Genomic DNA, 15,372 nt, shown 5'->3' with positions numbered 1-15,372 from the left:
GCCACGTGCCAGAAATTTCCCCGAGAATTAAAATAAAAAAAGAAATCAGTCATTTGTGTGCAGAGAGCCTGGATGGTGCACAGCCACATCAGCAACACCAAGCAGGCTCTGTAGGTCTGGCACATTCTGGCTTAGCTGGACATCCCTGAGCCCATGGAAAGCCATTGGGCAAATCATGGGCAGCAGGGCAGACTATGCCAGTGCCTTAAATTCTGGCTGCAAGCTCTGGGCAAGGACAAATTCATACATACAGTAAATACAGCTGAACATAGGTAATCATCATTAACCAGTTGTGGTGTTTTTTTAAAAAGGTTCAGTGAAGATTCATGTGGAAAATCTGATCAGTTATTTAAACCAGATTCTGCTTCAGTTTTCTGAGTCAGATGAATGGTGGTGCTCATTTCAGCTATGGCACCATTGTTACTTCACTCTCTGCGTGAGGTTCCAGAAAGGGCTTCTCTACCTGTCTCTCTCAGTTATGAGATATTTAAATACCACTTTAAGGACTCTAGGCACTCTCCTTGGTTCACACAAGCACACTGTAAATGTGAATGTAAATGTGTGTTAAAAGAGCTTTTTGGTATTTCAAAAGTCACATCAGTCAGGTGAAGTTCCTGGTGTCTGGAAAAAAGGAAAGATTGCACCCATTTTTTAAAAGGGTAGAAAGGAGCACCCCAGGAACTACTGACCTGTCAGCCTCACCTTTGTTCTAGGAAGATCATGGAAGAAATCCTCTGAGGCACAGGGAGGACAGGGAGGCAATTTGAGATGCCCAGCATGGCTTCACCAAGGGCAAATCCTGCCTCACTAAGTAGTGTTCTTCTAGGTTGAGGTGACTACATCAGTGAACTAGGGAGGAGCCATGGATGTCGTCTGTCTGGACTTCTGTAGTACCTTTGACACAGTCCCACACAACACCTTTCACTCTAAATTGGAGAGGGATTGATGGGATGGGTGGACTGTTCAGTGGATGAAAAATAGCTCACATATCATGCAGAGGGTATTGGTCAATGGCTGAATGTCCTGATGGACATCGGTGACAAGTGGTGTCCCTGAGTGTCTATACTGGGACCAGTACTGTTTAGTAATGACTCCAGCAATGACACAGTGACATCAAGTGCACCCTCGGTAAGTTTGTGAATGACACCAAGCTGAGTGGTGCTGTTGACACAGCTGTAGGATGGGATGCCACCCAGAGGGACCTGAAGAAGCTGAAGAAGTGGGCCCATAGGAATCTCACAAGGCTCAGTAAGATCAAGTGCAAGGTGCTGCACCTGTGTCAGGGCAGGTTGATACCTTTAGTATCAACACAGGCTGGGGATGAGCACATCAAGAGCGGCTTGGCCGAGAATGATTTAGGGGTCCTGATGGATGAGAGGCTGGATGTGAGCTGGCAATGTGAACCCACAGCCCAGAAAGCCAAATGTGTCCTTGGCTGCATCTCTTTGTTTAATTTATTTGCTTATCTGTCATTTATACTGCTCTGGATTTCCTCCTCTGTGTCAGCATACAGAGGGTATACACAGCCTACATGGCCCCTCCTCTGGGTTATGGCAATCAGGATGTAATCCAGCAATCTGCCCCTGCAGTGCACCCATGGCCAAGTGGGAACACCCAGGATATCAGAGCTGAACAGCACTTGGGTAAACATGCTGCTTAGGAGGGATATTGCATAAATAATACAGAAGTCTCATGATTGTGCACTAGCTTTCCCTAGTGACTGGTGCATTGCATCTCAGCACTGTTCAGAGGTGCCTGTAGAGGCATTCCCACTAAGTTCCTGCTGAACTGGGTTGAGATTTAAAAAAAAAACCAAAACAACTCAACTAAGGTCTCTTGCATCTTGCATCCAGTATTTCATGCAGGAGGAAAACATGACTGACTGAACAGCTTATTATTGTAATAGAGAAAGCTCCATTTAGTTTTCCGGAAGAAAGTATATTCCGGAAGAGTGTATATTCCAGTTTAGTTGTGCTTTACATACTGTTATTTATTTATTTCTATAGTGAACTAATTTTCTTTTATGGCTTAAAGCCCTTTAGAATCAGTAGCCATCCCAGCCTGGGACAACTTCAGCCTGCACATCTTTTAGTACTAAGACGTGCTTCACTTCCAGTACCTGGCACTTTTCCCTAGCACTGTGGTAGGCATGGAACACACATGAGCTAATGCTTCTCACTGGCACTAAGTGTTACTCATTTGGCTGTGGAAAAGCTATTTAAGCCAAAAATAAAAGCACTAACCAAAAGAGATGCTAGATGGCTAAAAATAACTATAATTAGTTGCATATTCTTGTTTGCTGACACTTTTTTTGAGTTTACAGCAAGGCATGAAATCACACTCACCATGTAAGTACTACCAAGTTACATCAGTGTCTTGACTGACAAAAAGACAGGGTTTTAACAGTTCCTGTTAATAAACAGTGTAGCTGTTTCAAAGTCTGCCCATCAAGGCTCTTGCAGGGGCAACAGGGATGCCTCAGGCTCAGCAGGGAAGAGCCACCTACTTCTTGAATTAATGTGCTAGCTACCAACACTCTCGGCTTTTTCAGAGCGGAATCAAGCATGTCTGCTGTGCCTTGCAGGGAACTTATTATCTGTGCCTCTCAGGGTAAATAAAACCCTGTAAAAAAAAAGTCAGGACTCACTTTCTGGTCCTGGAAATAAGGGCCATAACATGTCCTGAGTTTGTGCAGCTGAATTTTCTGCATATTTTATTCCATACAATCTATTAGAAACCATCATCTCACTTGGTTTAGTGAATTTAGGCTCTCTTGCAGAGTGCTCTTGCTGACATTTGCCAAAACCACACTGGGGAGCTTCCACATGACCATGGCCAAAACCTTCATTTTCCAGCTGTTAGTATGGGCACTAACTAACTAAAATTTCTGGGAACTAACATTTCTGACATGTGCTTAGGGTGCCATGTACAGCAGTGTGACCCAGGACTTCACCACCACCTCTCCTCTTTCTAAATCCCCCTGGAGTGGCTGTGTGACACCTTGTCCCCAGTCTGTCTGGGCACTTGGGTCTCCACAAGCTGGCTGCTGTGTGAGCAGTGCATGGCATTCCTGCACAACAGCAGTATTTAGATGTCTCATAAATGAGAGAGACAGCCTGGTGTCTCCTTTCTGGAGTTCTCTACTGAATTTAGCCACTGGCATTCATCCCAACTTTCATTACAGGTGCCAAAATGCATCTTCTGGAACCTGTTGTACGTTTTCTTGTGCCTTTCCTTGTTTGCAAAATGGTGTGTTAATGCTTGTCCCATTCACTGTTGTCTTGCATGTGGTCATCCATACTGTCTTTCATCAGAAATTTCAGATTTTTGTGACTTTTGTGTCACAGAAGCCAGCACTTATGTGAATGCTGTTTACCCACTGTCTTTGTGAGGTATGCAGTCAAACTAGAACCAGCTGTTCCTGTGCTCTGAGCCAGGAGCATGAGGGTGAGACCAAGGATTAGAAATTGAGTCCCCTCTTCTTTCTCTTTGGGCAAAGGTTTGCAGCATGGAAAACTGGATATTTAGAGGGAGTTGACTATATGCCAGGACAAGTCACATACCGATTTTAGAGAGAGCACTGAAAGGTGCTTTTAGAAAGCTGTATTTTAATGGTAGGTCTGCTCCAGGGGACTGAGCCATGTCTAGGATGGGAGTCTTGTGCAGAAATCCCTTTCTGTTTCTAACTTTTCACCACTTTTCTTTGTAGTTTTGCAGGATTCACATTATGTTAGTACTTTCAACTGGATACTTAACTCCTTGTTTAGCCATTTAAAAAGAAGCTTTTAATTTCCTTGAAGTACTGGCTACCTAGAAGATCTCTGAATTAACAGATGCTCCAGCCCTATGGATCAATTCTGTTATGGTGTTTAGAGATTTTTAAGGCATAACCTTTAAGAACAAGAGCTCAGGAGTAGCTGCTGAGTCTTATTATTAGTCTAACCCTCTCGCTGGAATAACTATATCCCTGTATGTTTGCAGATACATAGAAGAACATGAGTAAGAGCACAATATATGTCACAGCCTTTAATACAATTAAGTCTTATTATATAGTCCTTTATAATTATAATACTGTTGAATAATTTATTTGAATTCCAGCTATGTTCCTTTCACAACTGACACAACTTGCTGTAGTATCACAGAAATGAGATTTCAGAAGTATATCTAGAGCTTGATCTCCTGTACATAAAGGTCTGGTCATGCAACTGCTTGAGCCAAGTATCTGTTCTCCACCTCTCTCTCATCAATCAGATATTCTCAAATGAGTTAAAATGTCAGTTGAGGAAAGAAATATGTCTACAGCAAATGCTTGGAAGTAGAACTAAAAGATCACAGGATAGGACAGCAACGTTCATGCCAGGGGAACCTAGGAGGTGAAACAGGGCACAGTGAGTGAAATAGGAAACAATTCTGTAGGTCTTGGTGGAGTTTTCCTTTGCAATAGTTATCTAAAGCTGTCTGGAGGCTATCCCTGGAACCTTTCTCTCTCTTGACCCAATAATAAAAGAATTCATGCTACAAAGTTTGTTGCAAGATATGTAAAAGAAATGCAAAGCACCAGATTGTTGGCTGACAGCCTTGGGAAATCCTGCCTTAACGTTAACCCTGCAGGACTTGTTCAAGGGCTAAAAGCACTCAGAATAGCTGATGGTGGCTGTTTTCAGGCATTTCTCTTAATACGTGCATTTTTACAGACAGAAGACACAATGGATCCATGGGACCATAACTCCAAAATATGTAGCAGAAACAATCTGGATAATTCCATGAAGATAATTAAGAATAAAGGATCTTGAGAGGCTGTTAGACCACACTTCACAATGGCGCAGATCAATGCAAGAGCACACAGTTTGGTGAGGTTCAGAGGGGATGTGCAGATCTGGCCTCCCCTGAGGAGTGCAGGGAAGCCTGATCACATGCACAGAAAGGGCTGTGGATGTCCCCTCCTTGCTCTTCCTCATGGGGAACCTCCTGATAAGACAGGGGTGGTTCTATCACATCAGTTGCTGACAGCTTTTTGCGCCACTACTACCAAATCTGTCCTAACACATTTTTAAAGGGTAAATCTAAACATTTCCTGGTGTCACGTTGCAGGGGTGCCAAGGGTTAGTATCTTCTTATCGTGAGGAAGCAGTTTGGTTTCAAGGGACAGCCCAGATGACCAGATTGCCCCAGGCCTCAGCTGTCTCCTGGTTAACACCCTCCAGCTGAAGGATCGAGCTTACAGCAGGGCAGGAGAAGATATCCTCTGAGGTGCCACTTCTAAAAGTATTGGCAGTGCATGTCTTGATCTTTCATATTATAATCACAGAATCATTTACATCAGAAAAGTCCTCTAATACCAGCAGTTCCAACCATTAGCGATTCATATTATAGCATTGCTCTGGATGCTGAATGTCCCAAATTCACTTAATATTTAATTGCATTAGTCATGCCAGACTTTTGCAATCTTTTGGCCCCATTCACTTCTTTATCCTGTTCAGCTGAGGCTAATGAGCAGTTTGCCAAAGACTCCAGTGGCAATAAGATTCCTTCATGGCAATAAGGCCAAATCACCACCACACATCACATCTATGGCCTCAGAAAGGCACATCCTTGTGCCGCCGGGTTTTCTGTGAGTAGCTGATGCTTTTGTGATCAAAGGGTCAAAAATGGTGCTTAGGAAACTGTCTCACCTGGTGCTGACAAAGTCAGCACTGGTCTCCACAGGGTGGGCCCTGCAGGCTCAGCTGTGGCTGAATTCAGTGTTGTGGGCCTGGCCTGGGTCACCATGGCTGTGTGGCAGAGTTTTGGCAGATATATGCTACTCCCCTGCCCTGCTATGTCTGGTCTAGGACTTTTCCCAGCTCAGTCTTAGATTTCCACCCTGGTGTGTGTATGTGTATGAGAAAATTAGGCAGAAGTTACACATCACCCAACTCAATGGGTATCAGAGACATAATGGATATCCTGGGAAGTGTTCAAGGCCATGTTGCATGGGGCTCTGAGCAACCTGGTCTAGTGGAAAGTGTCCCTGGCCATGGCAGGGGGTTTGGAAATAGATGATCTTTAAGATCCCTTCCAACCCAGGCCATTCTATGATTCTAAGATATTCCAGCTTCTAGATTTTACAGATTTGTCAAATTTGAACAGTAACTCTCCAAAGAAAAAATGGGAGGTGAAGATAATGGATATCTGAAAGGGGATTATCAGGTGGCAATACATTGGTGGTAAGGGGAGTGCTCATTTCAGGCCGCAGTTTTTACTTGGTTACCTCAGAGCATTACAAAAGACTTAATGACTTAAACAGTCAAAAAAAAAAAAACAACCCAACGTTTTTTTCTGAGCTTTCTGCTAATGCAGAAAAACTTCAATAAGGCCTGCAAGGAAGCTAAAATGCATTACTATAACACAGGGAGTCATATACTGGGAATCCTGGTGGTATTTTTCCAGCTCCCCTCCCCTCCTCTCCCCTCCCCTCCCCTCCCCTCCCCTCCCCTCCTCTCCTCTCCTCTCCTCTCCTCTCCTCTCCTCTCCTCTCCTCTCCTCTCCTCTCCTCTCCTCTCCTCCCCTCCCCTCCCCTTCCCTCCCCTCCCCTTCAAATTACTACACTGGGTAATCTTCCTTTCCATCTCTTTTACTCTTTTATATTGCCAGTAAGTCCCATTAGATGTCAATATAGTGATAGCTAAACTGCAATCCTGTTTGTATTTTATCATCCTTCTTTGCTATAAAGATAAGAGACTTTATCTCTTATAAATAAGAGATTTATTCTCATAAATATTCTACTCTGTGAGTCAAAGTCTGGACATTTTGTGAAATTAGCTTGCCTTTTCTTGATCAAATTAAGGACATTTCCTTTTCCTTACTATTTCCTAGGCTGTCAATCACTTATTCATTTTCTTTGTAATAATCAGGTCTATTTGATTTTCAAAATTGTTTCTACCTAATGTTTGCACTTGTATTTTATTAAAGGTCATTTCTGAAGGAGTTACACTTAAGGATGAAAGGTGAAGTCTTTATGTTGGAAATTAACCTGAGACAAACCAGTAGGTGCAGCTACCTACTTCCTGTCACCCTTGTGCACACATGCAAAGGTTTTCAAATGATTGAACCCACAGCTCTGCAGCTCAGGTCCACTCTAAATCTGAGAAATTACAGGACATAGCCAGTTAGAGACATTTTTAAAGGGGTTATAAATTAAACGGTTCTGTATAGAAGGCTACTGTTCTGCCTAACAAATTTGTTCCCATTTGTCAATGGCGTTCCACTTGTGATCTCTTTGTGAAGTTTAATTTTTTTGCCATCATTAGGAAGGTAATTGCTTTGAAACCAGGCAAAATTATATACCTGTGTCCTGTTCTCATTTTTCCCACAAGCACCATCAACTTTTTTTCTGAAGAACTGAGAGGAGTGAAAATGATCATTCTTTGGTTCATGGCAGTTAAAGGGATGATGCTGCTGCAAGGCAGAGTAAAGCACTGTGGTTTCAGGATTGCTCATAAAGAAGATATCAGTTATTATATCAGAGAATATCAAAGAATTATGGATCTCTTCATAACTGTTTTTATTATGTTTTCTCACAAACAGAAAGAGGTTTTGCTTAATAAGGTAATAGGATGAGGATTGCAGGAATAGCTGACTGAGTGTTACTTGTCTGCCTCTTAATTAGTACAGAAGTGGAGAATATTTATGAATACTGAGTTCCTAATTCCCACGTTCATGGATGAGCTCCCATTTTGTTCATGATTCTGCATCAGAGATTGATATTATTAGGAAAATACACTTTTTTTGACAAAAGGGAAATATTCCTTCATCAAGGTGGAGGTCTAAGGCTAAGCTGAATTATTGCATTTCAGCTGCTATGTGCTTATCTGCAGTTTTTGCTCTCTCTTCCTCATTTTCAATTAACAATTTTTTTCTTTAATTCCAAGCCTGGAGAATAAGACTAAATGATCTCTCCTTTTCTTTTTTTTCCAGGTGTAAATTACTTGTGATATCTCAAAATCTGTTTCATATGAAAAATCATTCATAAAATAGTACCTGTTTTGGAATGGAATAAAGACAGGGCACAGTATGATTCCATTGTGTTTTTTACAAATGCATAACATTGAATTAAGTTATTATTGACTTCTGTCATCATGCTTAACAAGCTAATGGCACAGGGCAGCAATGCTACACAAGCCAACAAGATATAACATAATTTCATTAATTTCACAGGTTCTGATATACCTGTGCTACTACATTGTGGTAGCAAGTCTCTGACCAAGGCATTGGTGATCCAGTTGCTGGCTACATACACTGGTTAGCTGAAAAGGTGGTCCTGTGAGTATGGCTCACTGCATGAAGCTTATTGCAGCAGAGGTGCTATTTTCTATTTAAAACAATTCAGCTTTTGAATATGTTTGGAACAGGAATTTGAAATTTCTCTGTAGTTTATAGGGGAAGTGTGAAGCCCTGTAAATGTTTACACCATGGCCATATAGTCAGAGGCATGCAAATGTAAAAGAAGCAGTTCTGTCTGTAGCAACACATGCTGCAAAACCCTAACACATGATGTTTGCTGCCATAATTTAAGGCAGGTACTTAATTTCAAACAAAAAACACATCAATTACATAGCAGTGTTGACTAGAAATCTAATTTCTTTCCTAATGCTTTATGTTGTTCTTGTGGAGTCTGTCTGAGAAAGTCCATATTGTTGTAAATAAGGTGGAAAACAAACATGAAAGGTGTAAATATTTCTTGTTACAAAAGTAAATTAAACAACACAAGTTCACTAGCATCCATGTTTTAAAATACAGCTCTTCTTGAGGAGTATGTGGTTCAGATGTGCATTTGGGTAAAACATCCATCTGGAAGCATGGGCAAAGGTGGAAATATTTGCTGTATCAGCCTGAGAGTCAATCACCTCCACCTGCTTAACACGAAGGTGTATTTTTTCTAGTCCTCATCATTGCAGCTTTGTTAAGGAAATGGAAGAGAAAGATTTTTTTTTTTCATTATGTCAGTAACCAGCCTCCAGGAAAACAGTGACAATTGCCAAGCTATCCAGCTTGTTGAAAGCCTCAGCTGCATTCAAATTCTTGTCTGCCTTCCAGTGAATGAGATAAAGCTAAAAACCAATTAACAGGATCAATTTTGCTGGTTCTATTACAAAGGAATGCCACAATCAGTGAGAAATAGAAAAGCCACTCTGCACTCTTAGGGTCTGAGGAAACTGAGAATGTGCTTGTGAATGCTTGCAGATTTATGGTGGTCAGCTGAATTGCCCTGGCATTGTCAGGACTCACTCAGGCTTTGCCTTGGGTGGGCAGAACTGCAGGGATTCCTGAAGACGATTTAGGGGTAAGTACACAGAGATGTGGACAAGCACAGCTTACAAAAGACAGACATTTTTCTAACTCTGCTGCTAACAGTTTGCAGGGCATGCTTTTAAAAATGTAGCACATAAATAGCATTTTGAGGAGTGTAACCACTTTGCTACACATGGTGTCATATTTGCCCACAATAGTCCCATTTACTGCAAAATATTGATGGTATGGCCATGAATGTCATAGAGTTTAAAGGAATTATGTTTAGTCTAGTGTTGTATATTGTATTATTGTATCTTGAGCTTTTTTCCCCCCCTTTTTTTCCTGTGGAATATGAACTTTCAGTTTGGAAAGCATAAGAATTTCTTTAAATGCCATCTCACCTATGAATATGCTTAGCAATTCTTAGTAATGGCAATAGACTAGTGCTGGATTACTTGTATAATGTTTCAGCAACATCACAAGAGAAAATATAAAATCTTCTTAAAATACAAGGAGATTCTAAAATATAGAAACAGAACATGGGAATTATCATGTAATAGACATAATCTTAACATTCTGATTTCAATCCCTTTTTGTTTCTAATTCCATTTAATTTTAAATCAGAATTGCTATATTTTCAACTTAATATCTTGATTGTTTTAACATACTTTAAACTATTGATTCAAAACAAATTATTAAACGCTTAATCATGCACTGCTTATACACAGCTGAAGTGCACTATCTCTTTACAACTGAAAGCAATTCTAAGGGGACACCTCTTTCTTATCTTGGCTGTATCAAGTGAGATAACTTGATCACTCTGGCAAGAGAAAAGGGAGATGGTCCTGGCTGTGTGTTCCTTATCCTGGATAAAAAATGTATAATCCATGTCTTTAGTTTCTCATGTTGGAATGTTCATAAAATCTAAAAAGCTGCCAAAGATAATATTACATAGAAAGAACATTAATAATTTCTGTATGCTGATGACTATTAGCAGGACTTTAAAGCACTGGAAAACAAAACCTGTTATTTTAGAGATGGTTTTAAATTTTTGTAAAACAGACCTTCATTATCTGAAGATACATTTAATGTACTGGAACAGCTGCTGGAGCCCTTTCTAGATAACTTTTCCCCCCTCTTTGCTTCAATCATTTCTTCTGTGTTGCCTTCTTTTTTGCTCTCCTTGAAAAGCCAGGAGGACCAAACCAACAAACCCAACCACCTTGCAGTGATCAGCATGCTTGTAGCTTTGAGGAGCTCCAGCTCCAGTTATAGTGGGGCATTGGGTGGTCAGGCTCTCTGAAAAGCAGATGATGTAGTATCAAGCTCAATGTACTTGTACAGTGACCTTTAAAACATTTACCAGAGGTTATTTACTTTTATACCTGTACCTTACAGCCCTATTTCACTATTTAAATATGGATTAGATTATTTAAATTTAGCTTAATAAGCACAGTCAACATAGCCCAATTTGTTTTTGCAAGGTCATCATTGCACATGCAGGGATGGTATTGCTTTTGGAAAATAAAATAACTACCAAAGCTATCTGAAAATGCTTTTTTTTCCCCCCTATGGATGATATATGTGAACAGACCTTAAAAACTTGACTTTGTCTTTTCTTTCATTGCCTCTGAGGCATATTTCCTTCCATCCACTGTGTGCTCTGAGCCTTGCTCATTAGTTTGGAATGGAAATGAAACTGCTGCAACATTTATGATCCAGAAAGGGGTCCTCCAGTCAGCCTTGCATGAAGTATGGTAAAAACTTTATCAATCAATAAAGTCTTTCTGACAGCCAAGTTATAGATTTCAAAGATTTTTATACTGTGCAAGCAGTTTTCTCTCTATTCACATTTTTTACATGAGATTATTTTTAAGTATCCAGAGAAAAAAACCCTGACAGTTTATGCAGTTAAGACAAAGTCATTGAAGGTTTTAATTCTGGGTATTTATATGAGTGCATCAGTCAGAGTAAATCTGAAAGTCTCTTTGACACAGTTTCCAAATTCAGGTGAAATATATGTGAATACGTCTTCTACTCCAGAGAGTATGACAGTGGTTTAGAGGTCTATTTCTTCACAGAGGTAACATTTATAGGTATTTGATGTTTTCTGAATTTAGAATACGAGCTGCCCCAGGTGTACTCAGATGTTACTGACATTGCTTATTGGTTATTACCATTAATTCCTTCCCTACAAGCACATAAAAGTGTATTGATCTCCACTGTAGTGATGGGCACCTGTAATTGTGCATGATGCTTAGAAATATGTAGCTGGAGTTGCATTTGCAACATCACACATCTGCAGAAAGAAATCTCCTTTGCTATCAAGGTAATAAGACTCTCCAAAGGGAAAAAAACCCCTTGGTCCAGAGTGTTTTCTTAGGGGTTAATAGTGTAATTTTGCATATGTATAAACCTCCAGCTGTAGATTAAAAAAAAAAAGGCACTATTGAGTAACTATGTTTAAAAAGTCTCCTCCTATGTTCACCTCCCCAAACCAGTGAATATCCTGGAGGTTTCCTACTGGGAAATTACCTTTTACCATTGACACAAGAACACTTGCCAACATGTCCTAGTCCTAAAGAACATAGTTTGGATCTTCTCTGACATTTAAAAGGTGTTGCCAACTAGTATAACAGAATTAGAAAGCATTTCCTAATCTATAGAAGTACTCCTGAAAAGTAAATAGTCTTTCTATATAATTTTTTTAAAAAGAGAATGAAAAAAGAAATCTTGTATCCCCCTTTTCAGGTCCCCTTTTTACTAACTGGAGGGGTTGTCTTTATCCTTAAATTTCATGTGGAATGAAATTCCAACACTGATGATCTCTTTGCATCTGGAAGGTTTCCAAGTGATGCACAGAAGATCTTTTCTTTAACACATTTAGTTTTAGTATCTGTAGGAGACTGAAGGTCTCCACTGACAATAGAGTATAACATGTCTGAGTGCTCAGGTCCCAGGAAAAATAAGTAATTGAAGTTTTCTGCTTCTAATTCTGTACCAGTACTAAATCGATGTCACTTTCCCATGGAGTTGTATACATAATAAAGATACTTGATATATAATCCATGTAACTTATTATTGTTACAATTAAAATAAATAAATATATCATTAAAAATTTGGTTTTCTTTTAAAGATTACTTTTACCATTGTTGCCTTGATAACTGCAGCTCAAACTTGCCTTTTTTTCTCCTTGCAAGGTGCTGTTCTCTTTTAAAAAATGCTACTGGTGCCAATGAAAATTGTTAAGAAAAGATTTCTGATTTGAATTTGTTCTGAATTTCTAGCTTAAGTAATGGTTTTTATATGTCTGCTCAAACAGTAAAGATATTAGCATTTTCTAACCAGCCTTTATTGATTTCACATGACTCCAGAACGGCATGAGAAACTATGATAAGAGGTTGTAATAGAGTTGTAATAAGGAAACAGTGTGGTTTCCTTATCTTTATTTACAGCAAATCTTTACTTTTTGATTCAGTACAAATATTAAAATAGACGTGAGTTAGATGCCAAATTAAAATACAAATCATTCTAACTGTTCATATACTGTCGAAAGACCTTTACACTAAATAACCCAAAGGATAATTATGATATAAAAATGAAGACTACAAAGAAAGCAGTGGATGCTCAGCCTTTTTTAAAATCCATGCCAGTGATTTAAGAAATTTATTTGAAGATTTTAGAATACTGATTTTGAAAAATCACTAAAAAATAGTCAATCTCCGTAGCTCTTAGTGGTGGTAAACAACAATCTGTGTTAAAGAAAATGGTCAATATATTATTAAATACTATAGTAATACAACCAGCAATGCTCTTAATTAGAAAGAAGGTCCAAAACCTACCAAGTCCTACCAGCTTCAGATGTTTTGGGAATGATCTCATGCCATTTTTATACTGCTGGGTATGTTCAATGCAATCTTTTGGGGATTGATACCTGTTAGTTTTAAAGGTAGGTTCTGCTAACACATATGGTATTTTTCCTGGCTAAACTCTGTCTCATGCATACTTCAAAGCAGGATTTCATTTTTGGGACCTTATGCTTGATAAATGCTGCAGTGTAGTTAAGTGGTTGTGGCATTATCCATATTTGTAAACATTTGAACAGAGTGTATGGAGTAATTATTTCTATATAAAATAAAATTTATCATAGATTATGTAAACTTGCCTTGTCATCCTGAGTTGCAAAACTGGAACCTGTTGACATTTTCCTGTTTTTCTTACAGGCCGTTCTCAGTAATGGGAAACAACTGATATCTGGCTTTGCAGATGTCCGCAGCTGACGTCAGGAATTTCAGGCCCCATTGTGCAAGTTGTGTTCTAACCTGTAAAACTTGTTGCAGTGATGATTAGGGATATGACAAATTTCAGGTACCTCTCAGTCATAGGTGGATTGCATTTTTCTGTTCTTTTTTGGGGGGGTTGTTCAGAAATTATGTTTCATCACAATAGAAAATGTTCAAAGAAAAATTAACACCACAAATGTCAGGTGAAAGGCAGCTTCAACTGCTTAGTCTCTGATCCAAGTCAGATTACTAAAATGATATCAGCTATTTTGAAACAGAATGTGCATCTTGCAGAACAGAAATTTTGACTTTTGGCCAGATCTGATTTCAATTATCGTTGCTCCTGATAATAATAGAGGAGAAAATTTCCTTCACTTCTAAGAGAGCTAGAGCACCAAATCATCTGCAATTGTTCACACTCATGGCAGGGCGAGAGAGATCCCTCAGTTTCTTGTCTGCCATCAGTTATCTGTAGACTATGTTTGTTACTGTGAGCTAGTTATATAGACTTACCAAAGTTCTATAGTTATGTATCTATCTATAACTGTATATATGGAGTTATATGTAGTTATCAAAGACCTTCTGCCTGCAGTCAAGAACTATCAGCTGAACTACTGGAAAAGAAAGTGACTAGTTAGATGGGACTAACCCAGAGAGATTTGAAAATGTATTTATGGTTTGTATGAAACAGATGGTGCATTACAGCATGATAGATGGACAATATAATATAAAGAAATTCAGTGACAAAGAATACAGAAGAGTGGGGCAAGGTAATTTTGATTTTTCTGAGAAAGGAATGAAGTTTTAGGAATAATACCAAAGAAAATATAAACATTATCTTGTTATACAGATGCAATGGGAATTTAATTTAGAAATATTATCACAGTTTCTTTTGCTTGATCAGATAATCAATGTCAATTTTATGACTATGAAAAATATTCTTTCTGTACGAGGTGAGGATGGCAGACATTTGGTAAAATGATCTCTGGGAAGAGGAGCCAAGATTTCGGAACTGTGACCTTTTCACTGTCACATCAGCCTGGCTATAAAGTAATTCTAGACTGGTTTAATGCAGCAGCTTGTGTGTGACTGACACAACAACTGCTTTGCTTCTTGAAACCCAACACAACTGGCTTATGATTCCTGCCATTACTGTTTTCTCTTTCTACATCCTTAAGTGCACTTCAGCTTTTAGCCATGATCCTATCACTGTTGTTAAAATATTTAATTACAAGTATTTCTTAATTAAAGAAAATTAATTCTGATTTTCTGATTTTTAGAACTTTAAATAAAAAACTGTCTGTCAACTCCTTTTCATTTTTCTTCTGTATGAATGCAGGGAGTAAGTTTAATGTTATGAAGGATCTCTTGACCTCATGCAAAGTCCAAGATCCAGGATTCAAAGAAAAAGAGCCCTGTGTTTTTTTGAATAGACTTCTCAATTTTTTTAATTCTTGAAGTTACAGTGTGGCTGTGCAATAAGCCTTTCTCCAGATGGCAAAGAAATTAACTTTGACTTAAAAGAAAGTCCTAAGAAATGCAGCTTAGAAAGGATGGCTGAAAGCTTACTGCTTGTTGCACAGCTCTTTCCATTTGGGCGACCTCTTTCAGATCCCTTATCTAGCTGACAAAACTCATTTCAAGGCTTTTTCTACAGCAACTTCACACTAGGAGGAAATACCTGAACTCAAAGAGCACTGAAATCTTTTTTCCAAAAGAAGAGGTTTTTGTAAATTGCCGTAAGGATGGAAGCAATTTGTAAAAAAATTTAAGTTAAAATAGTATGCTTTAAAGCAGTTTATTTTTGTGGCTCTTATGC

The sequence above is a fragment of the Zonotrichia albicollis genome, chromosome 1 (assembly GCF_047830755.1).
Source record: "Zonotrichia albicollis isolate bZonAlb1 chromosome 1, bZonAlb1.hap1, whole genome shotgun sequence".
Lineage (NCBI taxonomy): Eukaryota > Metazoa > Chordata > Aves > Passeriformes > Passerellidae > Zonotrichia > Zonotrichia albicollis.
This window is presented reverse-complemented; position numbering follows the sequence as displayed.